At 46.4% G+C, this 16,998-nt stretch overlaps 1 pseudogene; it reads left to right on the forward strand.

Moving 5' to 3' along the window:
* The first annotated feature begins 15,314 nt into the window (after positions 1-15,314).
* Positions 15,315-16,789, forward strand: LOC103229685 (non-selective voltage-gated ion channel VDAC3 pseudogene; annotated as a pseudogene).
* Positions 16,790-16,998: the final 209 nt, after the last annotated feature.

A 16,998-nucleotide genomic window follows, 5' to 3' on the forward strand; every position in this document is an offset into this window, starting at 1 on the left:
CCAGGCTTGCTGGCGAGCGCCTGTAATCAGATACTTGGGAGGTTGAGGCAGGTGAATCGCTTGATTCTGCCCAGGAGGCAGAGGTTGCAGTGAGCCAAGATTGCACCACTGCACTCCAGGCTAGGTGACAGAGTGAAACTCCATCCCTGCCCACCACCCCCACAAAAAAAAAGAATGTGGTTATAACATTTCAGCTTATAACATCTGAGACAATTCCTCCCTCCTTACCAGGACTGAACTAAGAAATGGCCAGATTTCCTGTCATGGCGAGACTGATGTCACATGCTCAGTGACATTTCTGAGGTTTTTTTGGCCAAATGGGCTTCAGAGTCCCTTAGGTTCTCCCAGGCCCTCAGACTGTGGCTACTGAAAATAGAATGGACTGTGATCACCACCACACTGCCCAGCCGCTCATGGATGCCCGTGGGGTTCCTCTGCACAGGGTTCCCCTGTTTTCATGTGGCTTCTTTTACTCTGATTCACACAGAGGAGGCAGGTTTAGAAACACAGCATCTGTTTGCACTTAAAATAAGCCTTGGGAGCAGCAGGCAGCAGTCCTGTAGTCCTGGCCACAGTGGCAGCTGAGGTAGCCCCTCCTCCGCCTTCAATCATTGCTCCTCCGTGGCGTTGGCCAATTTGAAAGCGTTCTCAGAAACTGATGCTACAGGAAAGGCCTCTACCTTGTTTTGGCAAGTTCCCTCCTGCACTTCTTTCCCAGGCTGAGGCAGCTCCAGGGCTCAGAGAGCCAAAAGCAGGAGAGGGAGAGGACTCAGCCAGACGCAGGGATCTGGGGTCCAGCCAGCAGCCACGCAGCCACCACACTCATCCACCATGCTCGTGATACCTGGCCAACCCATAGCAGAGATATTTATGGGAACCACTTATAGAATGGTGGAGCTGCAGTGAAGCCCAGGGTCGTCTTGGAGGAGTGTCTCCCAAAGTATGTTCTGTGAAACCCAATTCCAAAGCATGTTAATAGCCCCCAAGGTGGGGGAGGCACTGGGTTAGATGCATTAATATGCCTTGTGAGTCCAGAAGGGCTATTGTGTTCATCTATTCACCCAACAAACACCATCCCTACTCTTGAGGCAGCACATCCTAGGGGCTGGGGATACCAGAGTTCTTGCTCTCATGAAACTGTGAATGGAGAAAGCAACGAAGAGGCTGAGGAGACTGGAGATGGGCGGGAAGAAGTCGGTAGTCACTGGGGCTACTTGAGCCCAGCCACACAGGGAGGTGGCTTTTGAGCAAAGAGTGCGGTGACAGAATAAGGGCCTGAGCCTTGCAGCCAGCTGGGGACACCCCTGGCTATAGACACCAGGGCACGGTGTGAGAGTGCCAGGTCCCCGAGGCTGTCTAACCACACAGCCTCTCCTTCCTGGGACATCACTGTTGGGCCAGAGACTCTGAGGGCACACCTCGGGGAAAGGCTCTTTTGCCCGCTCCCTCTTTTTAAAGACAGAATCAAAGCCCTTTGAAGAACAGGGATTTACCCAAGGTTGCTATGACCTTAGCTCAGGCAGTCCCCAGGTGCCCATCTTTCTTTCTTTTTAGAAAATGAAGGTTAATGTGCTTTAAATCGTAAAACTCATCCAGACTCATTATAGCAAATTCAGAAAGAAGCCCGGCCATATCACTACCACCCTGAAATAGCACTGTTACTTCTGAGTGCACTTCCTTCCTGTATTTCTTTTTCGAGTAGTTTTGGATGTGTTTCCATAGTTAACATATTGCATATACAATGCTTTCTATTGCTTTCTTCATGTAGCTTTATAGGCATTTTCCCATGTCATTATAACTGTTAGAAATAACTCCTATCAGCTGCATAACATGATGCCATAATCTACATCACTGCTCCTTGACCAGTCTTCTCATATTAAAGATTGTGATGCGCCTGTAATCCCAGCACTTTGGGAGGCCAAGGCAGGTGGATCACGGGGTCAGGAGATCGAGACCATCCTGGCTAATACAGTGAAACCCTGTCTCTACTTAAAAAAAAAAAAATACAAAAAGATTAGCCAGGCGTGGTGGTGGGCGCCTGTAGTCCCAGAGGCTGAGACCAGAGAATGGTGTGAACCTGGGAGGCGGAGCTTGCAGTGAGCCAAGATGGCGCCACTGCACTCCAGCCTGGGCGACAGAGCAAGACTCCTTCTCAAAAAAAAAAAAAAAAAGATTGTGATGGCAGTGATGGTAATGGTGACAATGTTGATGCCAATGATGTGATGCTGGTGATCATGGTGGTGATAATGGTGGTGATGGTTACAGTGGTGATAGTCATAGTGATGATGATGATGATGGTTGTGATGTTTGATGGTAGTGGTGGTGATGGTGGTGATGCTGCTGCTAATGATGATGGTGATGATCAAGGTGTTGGTGATGCTGGTGATCGTGGTGATAATGGTGGTGATGGTGATGATGGTGATAGTGATGGTGGTAATGATGATTATTATTGTGATGCTGAGGTGATGGTGATGGTGGTGACGGTGATGGTGATGGTGGTGATGGTGGTGATCATGGTGGTGATGGTGGTAATGATGATGGTGATGCTGATGGTGGTGACGGTGATGCTGATGGTGGTGACGGTGATGCTGATGGTGGTGATGCTGGTGATCGTGGTGGTGATGGTGGTAATGATGGTGGTGATGCTGATGGTTGTGATGGTGATGGTGGTGATGGTGGTGATGCTGGTGATGGTGGTGATGGTGATGATGGTGATAGTGATGTTGGTAATGATGATGATGATGATTGTGATGCTGAGGTGATGCTGATGGTGGTTATGCTGATGATGGTGGTGATGCTGGTGATCATGGTGGTGATGGTGGTAATGATGATGGTGATGCTGATGGTTGTGATAGTGATGGTGGTGATGCTGGTAATGATGATGGTGATGCTGATGGTTGTGATAGTGATGGTGGTGATGCTGGTGATCATGGTGGTGATGGTGATGATGGTGATAGTGATGGTGGTAATGATGATGATGATGATGATTGTGATGCTGAGATGATGGTGATGGTGGTCATGCTGATGATAGTGGTGATGCTGATGATGGTGGTGATGCTGGTGATCGTGGTGGTGACGGTGGTAATGATGGTGGTGATGCTAATGGTGGTGATGGTGATAATGATGATGGTGGTGATACTGGTGTGAACCCCCAAATTTTGAAACAGCTTTCAGTTAATTTAGAAAGTTTATTTTGCCAAGGTTGAGGATGTGCCCATGACACAGCCTCAGGAAGTTCTGACACCATGTGCCTAAGGTGGTCAGGGCACAGCTTGGTTTTATACATTTTAGGGAGACATGAAGACATCCACGAATATATGTAAGAAGTACATTAGTTCCATGCAAAAAGGCAGAGACAACTCAAAGCAAGCCCCCCCACCCCCTCCCTTCCAGATCACGGGTAGGCGAGAGAGAGATGGTTGCATTCTTTTGAGTTTCTGTTAAGTCTTTCCAAAGGAGGCAATCAGAGTAGCATCTGTCTCTGTGAGCAGAGGGTGACTCTGAATAGAATGAGAGGCAGATTTGCCCTTAGTAGTCCCCAGCTTGAAGGGGCCCAAGATATTTTCCTTTCACACTGATGATGGTGGTGGCGATGGTGGTGATGATGGTGATGATGGTGGTGATGATGGTGATGATGGTGGTGATGATGATGGTGATGATGGTGATGATGGTAGTGATGGTGGTGATGCTGATGGTGGTGGCGATGGTGGTGATGATGGTGATGATGGTGGTGATGGTGGTGATGCTGATGGTGGTGATGATGGTGGTGATGGTGGTGATGATGGTGGTGATGGTGGTGATGCTGATGGTGGTGATGATGGTGATGATGGTGGTGATGGTGGTGATGCTGATGGTGGTGATGATGGTGATGATGGTGGTGATGATGATGGTGATGATGGTGATGATGGTAGTGATGGTGGTGATGCTGATGGTGGTGGCGATGGTGGTGATGATGGTGATGATGGTGGTGATGGTGGTGATGCTGATGGTGGTGATGATGGTGGTGATGGTGGTGATGATGGTGGTGATGGTGGTGATGCTGGTGGTGGTGATGATGGTGATGATGGTGGTGATGGTGGTGATGCTGATGGTGGTGATGATGGTGATGATGGTGGTGATGGTGGTGATGCTGATGGTGGTGGTAATGATGGTGATAATAATGATAAGAAAAAATACTAAAGGCCACTCTTACTGAGTGCCATTTCTCCATGTGTACTTGTGCTCTATATGATCCTTCCATCGACATTTAGACAGGCTCAAATATTTCCTGTTAGAAAAAAACCCTTCCTGGTCCATCCCTTTGCCATAGAGCTCTCTTGGGGCCCTCTTCTCTTCTCCCTCCACCTTCTCCCTGGCTATCTCATCAGCTCCCAGGGGCTCAGCCGCCTCTTCCACCCTTACAAGGTCCCAATCACTATCTTTGACTCAGCCTGTCTCCTAGCTTCAAACCTGTATGGTCAACAGCCTGCAGGATGTCTCCATCTGCTCACTCACTGGAGCCTCCCTCTCTACATGCTCAAACCCAATTCATCCACTTCTCCCCCAAAGCCCGCATGCCATCCTCCCAATGGCCCATGCCAGGCATGTGGGTGTTCCTCTCACTGCCTGTGTCAGCAAGCAGCCCATAACAGTGACAACCTCGTTAGCATCACTCAGCGAGCTCTTACCCACCCCTTGCCAGGTACTGTTGGAGGTGCCTTACATGTGACGGCTCCTTCGACACTCTCACCAGCCCTGTGAGAGGGTCGCGCAGTGAAGCAATTGGGATTTCAAGCCATGTAGTCAGGTTTTCAAGATCACACTCCGCCACTGCACTGCTCTGCCTCTTCCAGAAACGAGGGCTCTGCTCCATGAGGAACCAGGACATGCGTCCATGTCCTCTCTCCACAGATGCTGCCTCTGCCCTGGAGGGCCACTGTCACTGCTGGCCTGGCTGCGGCCATGTTGACCTTCCTCCAGGCAGTCTGAGTGACCTTTCCAAACTGTGACTCTGACCCTGTCACTCTGCTGCTTAAAAGTTCTTAGTGTCTCTTAGGAAAAAGCGCCTTCATGTTACACACAGAACCGGTCAGTGAGCTCTGGTTCCTCTCTCAGCTCCTGCCACAGAGCTTCTCTCTGTCCCACCATCACGGCAGCCTCTTGTTGCCACCCAGTCTTTGCTCATGCTCTGTGCCCCCAACCTCTTCCTCTCATCATTCTGGCCAACCACCATAACTTTCATAACTCAGCTCAAAAGTCACTTTCGGTGGGGCACAGTGGCTCACACCTGTAATCCCAGCACTCTAGGAGGCCAAGGCCAGTGGATCACCTGAGGTCAGGAGTTCGAGACCAACCTGACCAACATGGTGACACCTGTCTCTAGTAAAAATACAAAAATTAGCTGGGTATGGTGGTGCATCCCTGTATTCCCAGCTACTAGGGAGGCCGAGGCAGGAGAATCGCTTGAACCCAGGAGGTGGAGCTTGCAGTGAGCCGAGATCACGCCACTGCACTCCAGCCTGGGCAACAGAGCGAGACTCCGTCTCCAAAAAGAAAAAAAAAAAAAAGTCACTTATTCCAAGAAGGCTTCCCTGAGTGCCAAGGCTGGTTCTGGTCCCTTCTGTGTGTCCCCACCTTTGTTGTACTTCCCTTCTCACGCTGAATTGTGGGTGTAGGTTTGTGTGCCTCCAGTCTTTCTGCCCACCAGCACCCTAAGATGGAAGCCCTCTGCATCTTGGGCACTCTTCTTTCCATCACCTAGCACCGTGCCTGGTGCCCACACGTTATCAGAAGTGTTTCGTGAATACGTGAAGGAGTGGACTGTGAGCCTCTGAACTCGCAGTACCCTTTGCCCTTCACCCTGAGCATGTTTTCCTGCTTTCAGTGTTTCGTTATGGCAGAGGAGACGGCAGTGAGCTGCTGTCCACTGAGCTTTTCTTTTAGTTAAATTTATTTCTTTGAGGCAAAAGCCCAGAAATGGAATTACTGAGTTAGCAGGCAAGATCATCTTTATGTCTCCTGATATGTTTTGCAAAAATGAATTCCAAAATTATGGTAGCAATTTGGTAGATTTTTTTCTTTTTTAGCAACCTAATCCTCTCTCCCTTTTTAAGTGTCTTCCTGGCGGAAGCCACACAAAGCTATTTTTGCCTAAAGGCTGTAAACCTCATCATTCTCCAAGGAGAAAGTCGGGCATGTGTGAGGAAGCTATCTACCCACCTCACAGGCTCATCAGCCCTCTGCTCTTCCCAAGCTCTAGGTCATTTGGGAAAAGCAAGTTGAAATTATATTCCAAATTAAGCAGTGATTTTGCGAAAGAAGGAACACACACAGCCACACACATATTCATCTCCATTTTGGGGCTAAATTATGAACATCTTCATCATTCAAAGAAACCAGAAAGTCAGGCCGGGCGCGGTGGCTCAAGCCTGTAATCCCAGCACTTTGGGAGGCCGAGACGGGCGGATCACGAGGTCAGGAGATCGAGGCCATCCTGGCTAACACGGTGAAACCCCGTCTCTACTAAAAAGTACAAAAAACTAGCCGGGCGAGGTGGCGGCGCCTGTAGTCCCAGCTACTTGGGAGGCTGAGGCAGAAGAATGGCGTAAACCCGGGAGGCGGAGCTTGCGGTGAGCAGAGATCTGGCCACTGCACTCCAGCCTGGGTGACAGAGCCAGACTCCGTCTCAAAAAAAAAAAAAAAAAAAAAAAAAGAAACCAGAAAGTCATCAAAGCAAAACCAATGAACTTTGGCAGGTGAATGTTATGAACAGTGTGGAGGTGAAAGGAGCGTGGAAGTTGGGGGATCACCTGGTTTTCACACTTTGTTTCAACAGTGTGATTGTTAATTTCATGCGTCAATTTGACTGGGCTAAGCGATGCCCAGAGAGATGGTCAAACCTTCTTTCTGGTGGCGTTTGCAAGGGTGTTTCCAGAAGAGAATCAGTGGATGAAGGAAGTTTGATTTCACCAATGCGGGGCGAAGCGGGGGCAGCAGAGGGTCATCACCCAACTTGTTGAGAGCCTGAACAGAACAAAAAGGTAAAGGAAGAGCAAACTTTCTCTCTCTGTTTGATATCTACTAGGACATCAATCTTCTCCTGCCCCAGCACATTGAAGCTCCTGGTTCTCAGGCCTGTGGACCTGGACTGGGATTCCCACCACCAGCTCCCCTTGTTTTTAGGCCTTCAAATGTGAACTGGAACCACACCACCAGCTTTCCTGGGCCACCAGCTTGCAGATGGCTGATCATGAGACATCTCAGCCTCCATAATTGCATAAGCCAATCCCCCATAATAAATCTCTTTCTATTTGTCTATACACTATACATCCTATTGGCTCTGTTTCTCTGAAAAACCCTGACTAATACTAGCAGCAAAACCTTTTTTCAAATGAAATCATACGAGAAAATCCACTCTGTAATAAGGCTGAGAATGGGCTGCTCTGGCAGAAGCAGGCAGAGGTGGTGGTGACTCAGAAGCACTCTCACCCTATGCTTGTTCCTTCCTCCTCCCTAACACCCCCTGCCCTGGCCACCTCCACCTGCCCCGCAGGGTTCCAGAGTCTGCCATCTTGGAGCCGTCTCTGGAGAAAACTAAGGCTCAGGGAGAGGAAGGACCTGCCCAAATCCCCACAGTGAACGGTGGCAGAGCGGGGTCGACCTGCCAGCCTCCTGGCTGAGTCTCGGGATGGTTCCGGGATGGTTGTCTTGACAGGAGCCTGCTCATTTATTCACAGTTACAATGCACATTTCTTCAAGGACGGCCGGAGGTATCTGGTTTCCCCCAGTGGTTAAACACCCAGGTGCCCCTAGGTACTAGTTTGGTTTTTAAATTCTGTCCAATTTAAGTTCCCCTATTACCAACATTTCTACTTACTTGATTTTTAAGAAAATCACCTATTGCATGTAGAATGGGTGGACATTTATTGAAATGCAACTGCAATAACATCCCCTGGAAATTAACTTCCTCTCGTTTGCCCCTGTGAGTCTGTCTCAGTTCTCGTTCCTTGTGTTCTTTGCTTTTTCTTCTCTTTTCTTTCTTGCACATTGTGAGTTTTCAATTTTTTTTTTGAAGAAGCATATTTTAATTTTATTTTTCAGTATTTCAGTTATCTAATTCACTATTTTCAGCTTTTGTCTTTATTAATTTCTTCCTCACAATTTCTTTTCTTTTTTTTTTTTTTTTTTTTTTTTTTGAGACAGAGTCTTGCTCTGTCGCCCAGGCTTGAGTGCAGTGACACGATCTCAGCTCACTGCAAGCTCCGCCTCCTGGATTCATGCCATTCTCCTGCCTCAGCCTCCCAAACAGCTGGGACTACAGGCGCCCACCATCACGCCCGGCTAATTTTTTGTATTTTTAGCAGAGACGGGGTTTCACCGTGTTAGCCAGGATGGTCTCGATCTCCTGACCTCATGATCCGCCCGCCTCGCCCTCCCAAAATGCTGGGATTACAGGCGTGAGCCACCAAGCCCGGTCACAATTTCTTTTTATTTATTTTGTTGGGTTTTTTTGTTTTGTTTTGTTTGTTTGTTTTTTGAGATGGAGTGTCATTCTGTCTCCCAGCCTGGAGTGCAGAGGCAGGATCTCGGCTCACTGCAACCTCTGCCTCCCATGCTCAAGCGGTACTCCTGCCTCAGCTTCCCAAATAGCTGGGATTATGGGCGCCACCACCACGCCTGGCTAATTTTTGTGTTTTTAGTAGAGATGGGGTGTCACCATGTTGGCCAGGCTGGTTTTGAACTCTTGACCTCAAATGATCCGCCCACCTCAGCCTCCCAAAGTGCTGGGATTACAGGCATGAGCCACTGCACCCAGCCTATTTTGTTGTGTTTTAAGTTGAATATTTAATTCACTTATATATATATATTCTTTGTTTTGCTTTTTTATTTTTATTTTATTTTGAGACAGAGTCTTGCTCTGTCACCCAGGCTGGAGTACAGTGGCACAATCTTGGCTCACTGCAACCTCCACCTCCCGGGTTCAAGCGATTCTCCTGCCTCAGTCTCCCAAGTAGCTGGGATTACAGGCGTCTGCCACCATGCCTGGCTAATTTTTGCATTTTTAGTAGAGATAGGGGTTCACCATGTTGGCCAGGCTGGTCTTGAACTCCTGACCTCAGGTGATCCGCCCTTCTCTGCCTCCCAAAGTGCTAAGATTTCAGATCTGAGCCACCGCGCCTGGTCTTGTTTTGTTTTGTTTTGTTTTGGAGACAGGGTTTCACTCCCATCGCCCAGGCTGGAGTGCAATGGCGCGATCTCAGCTCACTACAATCTCTGCCTCCTGGGCTCTAGCGATTTACCTGCCTCCGCCTCCTGAGTAACTGGGATTACAGGTGTGTGTCACCATGCCTAGCTAATTTTTGTATTTTTAGTAGAGATGGGGTTTCGCCTTCTTGGCCAGGCTGGTCTTGAACTCCTGACATCAAGTGATCTACCTGCCTCGGCCTCCCTAAGTGCTGAGACTACAGGCGTGAGCCACCATGCCTGGCCCATTTATATATATTCTTTGTTGTATAATAACAAAAGTGTTTACAGTATGCTATCACTGTATCCCATAAATGTTGCTCTGAAGTTTTCTCATTTTCATTAATTTCTTTTTAATTTGTGGTTTTAACATTGATTTCTTTTCTTTTTTTTTTTTTTTTTCAAATTGAGACTAGGTCTCATTCTGTCATCCAGGCTGGAGTGCAGTGGCGTGATCACAGCTCACTGCAGCCTCGATCTCCCAAGGCTCAGGGAATCCTCCCACCTCGGCCTTCTGAGTAGCTGAGACAACAGGTGCGCACCACCATGCTCAGTTAATTTTTGTATTTTTTGTAGAGACAGGGTTTTGCCATATTGCCCAGGCTGGTCTCAAACTCCTGGGCTCAAGTGATCATCCTGCCTCAGCCTCCCAAAGTGCTGGGAGTATAGGCGTAAGCCACCATGCCTGGCTGATTTCTTCTTTAAGCTAAAACTTATCTATAATAGAAGAGTATTTTTATATTTCTAATGTTTTATTATGTTTTTATGGTTATCTAGGGTTTTTTGTTTTGTTTTGTTTTGTTTTACACTCCAGTGAAATTTCTGAACTCCAAGGATAACATTCTGTACATAAGTAATCTGTTTGTTCTTCCTGGAAGCCAATATTAGATTACTTATGTACAGAATGTTCCCCTTACATCCACCCCAATATGCCCAAATCTAGTGCCTGGGAATATGTAGGTTACATGGCAAAGGGGAATTAAGGTTTCAAGTAGAATGAAGGTTGCTAATCGGATGACCTTCAAAAAGGGAGATTATCATGGATCATTACACCTGCAGCCACTGGACCCAGTGTCATCACAAGGCTCCCTAACAGTGGAAGACAGAGGCACAGGAGGTCAGAGGGAGATTGCCGATGAAAGGTCAGTGATGCCATGTGAGAGAGACTTAACCCCCATGGCTGGCTTTGAAAATGGCCCCATTCTAGGGGACCACGAGCCCAAGAATATGAGCAGCCTCTGAGAGAAGGTGGAAGAGGCAAGGAAGCTCACCCAGAGCCTCCAGAAGAATGCACTGGCACCTTGGCTTTAGCCCAGAGAGACCCATGACAGACTTTTGAGCACTAGAATCATAAGATAATAAAATGTGTGTTGTTTGAAGCCACTCGGCTGTTGGTAACTTATGTCAGCAATAGGAAACTGATATGACATTATGTGAAAAAGGGACTCCGACTGGTTACCAGTTTGCTTGCTTGCTTGCTCTCTCTCTCTCTCTCTCTCTCTCTCTCTCTCTCTCTCCCCCCCCCCTCCCTCCCTTCCTTCTCTGCCTTCCCTCCCTTCCCTTCCCTTCCCTTCCCTTCCCCCCTTCCTCCCTTCCTTCCTTCTTAGACAGGGTTTCGCTCTGTTGCCGAGGCTGGAGTGCAGTGGCTCAATTTTGGCTCACTGCAGTTTTGACCTCCTGGACTCAAGCAATCCTCCCACCTTAGCCTCCCAAGTAGCTGGGACTACAGGCACCTGCTGTCATGCCCAGCTAATTTTTGTATTTTTGGTAGAGACAGCATCTAGCCACGTTGCCCAGGCTGCTCTCAAACTCCTGGACTCATGTGAATCCTCCAACACTGCCTCAGCCTCCCAAAGTGTTGGAGTGATTGGTATGAGCTGCTATGCCCAGCCGACTACCAGATTTCTTATCTGCAATTTGAAACTAGAAGTTTCTAGATCTGAGAAAAGGAGACTGCTAGCCTAAAATCACCTCCTGGCTAAGATATCATTCATGTGGGAGGGTGAAATGAGGCATTTCTACCAGAAATGATTCAGGTGTGTGTCTTTCTAAACTAATCCTCTCTGATACCTCCTGAGCTGGTTTTTGTTTTTTGTTTTTTAATAGCTTTATTGAGATATGATTTACAGGCCATAAAATTCACCCACTTAAGGTATGCCATTCAGTGGTTTTAATACATTCACAGAGTTGTGCACCCATCACCACTATCTAATTTTAGAACATTTTCACCACCCACACCCCCTGGCAGTGTATTCGTTGGCTCAGGCTGCCGTAACAAAATGCCGCAGACTGTGGTTAAACAACAGAAATCGATTTGCTCACAGTTCTGGAGGCTAGATGTGCAAGGTCAAGGTGTCAGCAGGGTTCATCTCTTTTTTTGAGACAGGATCTCACTCTGTTGCCCAGGCTGGAGTGCAGGGGCGCTATCTCGGCTCGACTCACTGCCACCTCTGCCTCCTAGGCTCAAGCAATCCTCCCATCTAAACCTCACTGGTAGCTGGGACCATAGGGGTGTGCTATCACACCCAGCTAATTTTTGTATTTTTTGTGGAGATGCAGTTTTGCCATGTTCCAGGCTGGTCTCGAACTCCTGAGCTCAAACAATGCACCCACTTCAGCCTCCCAAAGAGCTGGGATTACAGGCGTGAGCCACTGCGCCCAGACAGTTGGTTTCTGCTGAGGCCTCTCTCCCCACCTTTCAGATGTTGTCTCGTGGCATCCTTACAGGGTCCTTTCCTCTGTCTTACTGTTTCTCTGTGTCTGAATCATCTCTTCTTATAAGGACAACCATCAGATTTGGATTATGGCACCCTAATTGGCCTCGTTTTAACTTAAACATCTCTTTTCTAAAACTCCTCCTGAATCTCCCTAGAAATCTATTTTGAAGTACTATGGGGTAGCTCAAAGGAGCTTCAACATATGAATTTGGGGCAAGAAAATTCAGTCCATAAGAGGCAATTACTCCTTATTCCCCCCACTACCCTTCAACCGAGACCCAAGCAAGCACGAATCACTTTCCATCTCGATGGATTGGATTTGCCTATTCTTGACATTTTATATAAGTGGATGAGACAATATATGGTCTTTTGTGACTGTCTTCTTTCACTTAACAATGTTTTCAACGTTCGTTAATATTGCAGCCTGCATCGGTACTTCGTTCCTTTTTACTGCCAAACAGTATTCCATCATATGAAGATACCAGTTTTGTTTATCCATTCATCTGTTGAGGGACATCTGAGTTGTCTCCATGTTTTTACAACTCCGAAAAGTGCTCCTGTGAATATTTGTGTACCAGCTTTTGTGTGGACTTGCTAGGTCTTACTGTAACTCTATGTTGAACCTTTTGAAGAACTGCCAATCTGTTTCTCTGTGTGGCTGAACCACCTCACAATTTTACCAGAATGTATGAGGCTTCCAATTTCTCTCTAACATCACTTGTTATTTTCCTTTTTAAAAAAATTATAGCCATCATAGTGGGTGTGAAGTTGTATCTCAATGTAGTTTTGATTTGCACTTTCCTAATATCTGATGATGTTCAGCTTCTTTCTAGGTACTTGTTGGCCATTCATATTATGTCTTCTATGGGGAAATATCTATTTAGACCCTTTGCTCACTTTTTTTTTTCTTTTTTCTTTTTTTTTGAGACAGAGTCTCGTTCTGTCACCCAGGCTGGAGTGCAGTGGTGCAATATCAGCTCACTGCAACCTCCACCTCCCAGGTTCAACAGATTCTCTCACCTCAGCCTCCTGAGTAGCTGGGACTACAAGTCCACACCACCACGCCTGATTAATTTTTGTATTTTTAGTAGAGACGGGTTTCACCATGTTGGCCAGACTGGTCTTGAACTCCTAACCTCAAGCGATCTGCCCGCCTCAGCCTCCCAAACTGCTGGGATTACAGGCATGAGCCACGGCGCCCAGCCTTTGCTGACTTTTTAACTGGGCTCTTGTCTTTTATAAAATTTGCAACTTCATATTGCAATTTTATTCCTAGTGTTGGAGGTGGGCTCAGTGGGAGGTATTCGGGTCGTGGGTAGGGGAATCTCCATGAATACATTAATGCCTTCCCCGGGCGGGGGGAGGAGGACTGAGTTGGTTCCTGCTCTATCAGTTCCAGAGAGAGCCGGTTGTTAAAAAGAGCCTGGCCCCTCCCCTCTCTCTCTTGCTCCCTCTCTCGCCCTGTGATCTTTGCACACGTGGGCTCCTTTCACCTTCCACCATGAATGCAAGCAGTCTGAGGCTCTCACCAGACGCCCAGTCTTCCAGCCAGCAGAGTCATGAACCACATAAACCTCTTTTCTTTATAAATTATCCAGCCTCAGGTATTCCTTTATAGCAACAGTAAACAGTCAAAACCAGATCTTATCAGATATATGATATTTGCAAATATTTTCTCTCATTCTGTGGGTTGTCTTTTCACTTTCTAGATGGTATCATTTGCAGCAAAAGTGTTTAATACTAACGAGGTCCAATTTATTTATTTTTTTCTTTGGTCACTTCTGCTTTTGGTGTTATATCTAAAAAGCCTCCGCCCAACTCAAGGTTATGAAGATTGCATGTATGTTTTCTTCTAAGAGTTTTATAGTTTTAGCTCTTATATGCAGGTCTATGATCCATTTTGAGATTATTTTTATGAATGAGGGAAATAAGGTTTCAACTTTCGTCTTTTGCATGTAGGTATCTAGTTGTTTCAACACCATTTATTAAAGGCTGTTCTTTAACTTGGCGCCCCCATTGATAATCAATTCACTGTAAAGTTAAGGGTTTATTTCTCAACTCTCTATTCTATTTTACTTTTTCTTTGAGATGGAGTCTTGCTCTGTGGCCCAGGCTGGAGTACAGTGGCATGATCTTGACTCACTGCAACCTCAGCCTCCTGGCTTCAAGCGATTGTCTCGCCTCAGTCTCCCGAATAGCTGGGCATGCGCCACCACAACCGGCTAATTTTTTGTATTTTCAATAGAGATGGGGTTTCACCATGTTGGCCAGGCTGGTCTTGAACTCCTGACCTCAGGTGATCCACCTGCTTCGGCCTCCCAAAGTGCTGGGATTACAGGTGTGAGCCACCATGCCCTGCCTGGACTCTCTCTTTTATTCCATCAATGTATATATCTGTCCTTATTCTTTTTCAAGACTGTTCTGGCTAGTCTATGGTCCCTAGAATTTCCAAATGAATTTTAGGATCAGCTTTCTAATTTCTGCACAAAATAAAAGGGGAGCAGCTGGGATTTTGACAGGGATTGCATCGAATCTGTAGGTCAATTTGGGATCTCTTACCATTTTAATAATATTAGCTCTTTCAACCCATAAATGGATATCTTTCCATTTATAGGTTTTCTTTAATTTCTTTCAGAGACATTTCATAGTTTTCAGTATACAAGTCTCACACTTTTTTTGTTAAATTCATTCATAAGTATTTTATTCTTTTGATGTCATGTAAATAGAATTGTTCTCTTCATTTTCAGATTCTTCATAGCAAGTCTGTCAAACTACAATTGATGTTTATATGATGATCTTATATGCTTGGACCTTGCAGAACTTGTTTATTAGTTCTGATAGTTTTTGAGTGGGTTCTTTAGGAATTTCTATATGTAAGATAATGTCATCTGAAAATAGAAATGGTTTTACCTGCTTTTGTAACTAAAGTTCTCTTGGAACACAGTGACATCCACTCACATATGGTCTATGGCTGTCTTCAAGTCAAAGGCTGAGGGAAGTAGTTGTGTTACCGGAACTAAGCCGGGTCTGGCTGCATTTTCTCAAGGCCTAATAATGAGAAGCAGACAAACTAGTAAAGAAGGGAATTGGCCGGGCGCAGTGGCTCATGCCTGTAATCCCAGCACTTTGGGAGGCCGAGGCGGGCGGATCACGAGGTCAGGAGATCGAGACCATCCTGGCTAACACGGTGAAACCCCATCTTTACTAAAAATACAAAAAAAAAAAAAAGCCTGGCATAGTGGCAGGCGCCTGTAGTCCCAGCTACCTGGGAGGTTGAGGCAGGAGAATGGCGTAAACCCTGGAGGCGGAGCTTGCAGTGAGCCGAGATCACGTCACTGCACTCCAGCCTGGGTGACAGAATGAGACTCCGTCTTAAAAAAAAAAAAAAAAAAAGGACGAGAATTTATTGCTGTAACCGGATATAGGGAGAAGGCCAGAGATAATTCCACCAGACCAACTCGAAGTGTTACAGTTTTCTTAGTGCTTATATAAGTTGGGGTTATGTGCCTATGTGCAGTACAGCATTTGCCTAAGTCTATTGGTAACTAATTTTGTTTCAACTAGAAGGTCAGAGGCAAAAAAATGCTTGCGGGAGACAGGCCCTCGGGGGTGGAGGTCTTTGATTTCATAAGAGCCTGATAGATTTTTCTAAGATATGTGTAACACACCAACTTACTGTGACCTGGGAAAGGCTGCTAAGGATGTCTTCAACAAAGGATATGGCTTTGGCATGGTGAAGATAGACCTGAAAACCAAGTCTTGTAGTGGAGTGGAATCTTCTACTTCTGGTCACGCTTACACTGATACAGGGAAAGCATCAGGCAACCTAGAAACCGAATGTAAGGTCTGTAACTATGGACTTACCTTTACCCAAAACGGAACACAGACAATACTCTTGGGACAGAAATCTCTGGAGAATAAGTTGGCTGAAGGGTTGAAACTGAGTCTTGATACCATATTGGTACCGAACACAGGAAAGAAGAGTGAGAAATTGAAGGCCTCCTATAAATGGGATTGTTTTAGTGTTGGCAGTGACGTTGATATAGATTTTTCTGGATCAACCATCTATGGCTGGGCTGTGTTGGTCTTTGAAGGGTGGCTTGTCGGCTGTCAGATGAGTTTTGACACAGCCAAATCCAAATTGTCACAGAATAATTTCGCCCCGGGTTATGAGGCTGCAGACTTCCAGCTGCACACGCATGTGAAGGATGGCACTGAATTTGGAGGTTCTATCTACCAGAAGGTTAATGAGATTGAAATGCCAATAAACCTTGCTTGGACGGCTGGAAGTAACAACACCCGTTTTGGCATTGCTGCTAAGTACAAGCTGGACTGTAGAACTTCTCTTTCTGCTAAAGCAAATAACGCCAGCCTGATTGGACTGGGTTCTACTCAGACCCTTCGACCCGGAGTCAAGTTGACCCTTTATCAGCTTTAATCAATGGAAAGAACTTCAATGCAGGAGGTCGCAAGGTTGGCTTAGGATTTGAACAGGAAGTGTAATGTGGTTTGAGGAAAGCATCAGATTTGTCCCTGGAAGTGAAGAGAAATGAACCCACCATGTTTTGGCCTTACAATTCTTCTGTGAAATTTCAAAAGTGTGAACTTTTTATTCTTCCAAAAAAATTGTAATCCTCCCAACACTGAAGTCTAGGGGTTACGAGTCCCTCCTGAGGGGAGGCGCTGGAAGGCATGCCTGGAAGCTGTCATGTTTGTGCCACATTTCGGTTCAGTTCCGCAGTGTTATTAAATGTGTTCCTCGGCGACAGTGTAGTGTCGTGTCAGAGGAGACGATCTGACCCTCCAGTTTGTACCTTGTGTCCTGCATGTTCACACCATTTTTTTCATGACTTTGTAATATATTGGTCTCTGTGCTATTGTGGAATCTTTGATTTTGCATCAGAGTAAAATAAAATAAACTGATCATATTTGGAACATTAAAAAAAAAAAATGCTTGCTAGGTCTGATTAAGCTGTGCGGGCCCCAGTACTTTCCAGGCCTGTCTCCTGTAGTGCCAGAGTGATTATTTCTATCTTCTATTCTTTACAGCTTGGTCCGG

Source organism: Chlorocebus sabaeus, chromosome 24 (genome assembly GCF_047675955.1).
Source record: "Chlorocebus sabaeus isolate Y175 chromosome 24, mChlSab1.0.hap1, whole genome shotgun sequence".
NCBI lineage: Eukaryota > Metazoa > Chordata > Mammalia > Primates > Cercopithecidae > Chlorocebus > Chlorocebus sabaeus.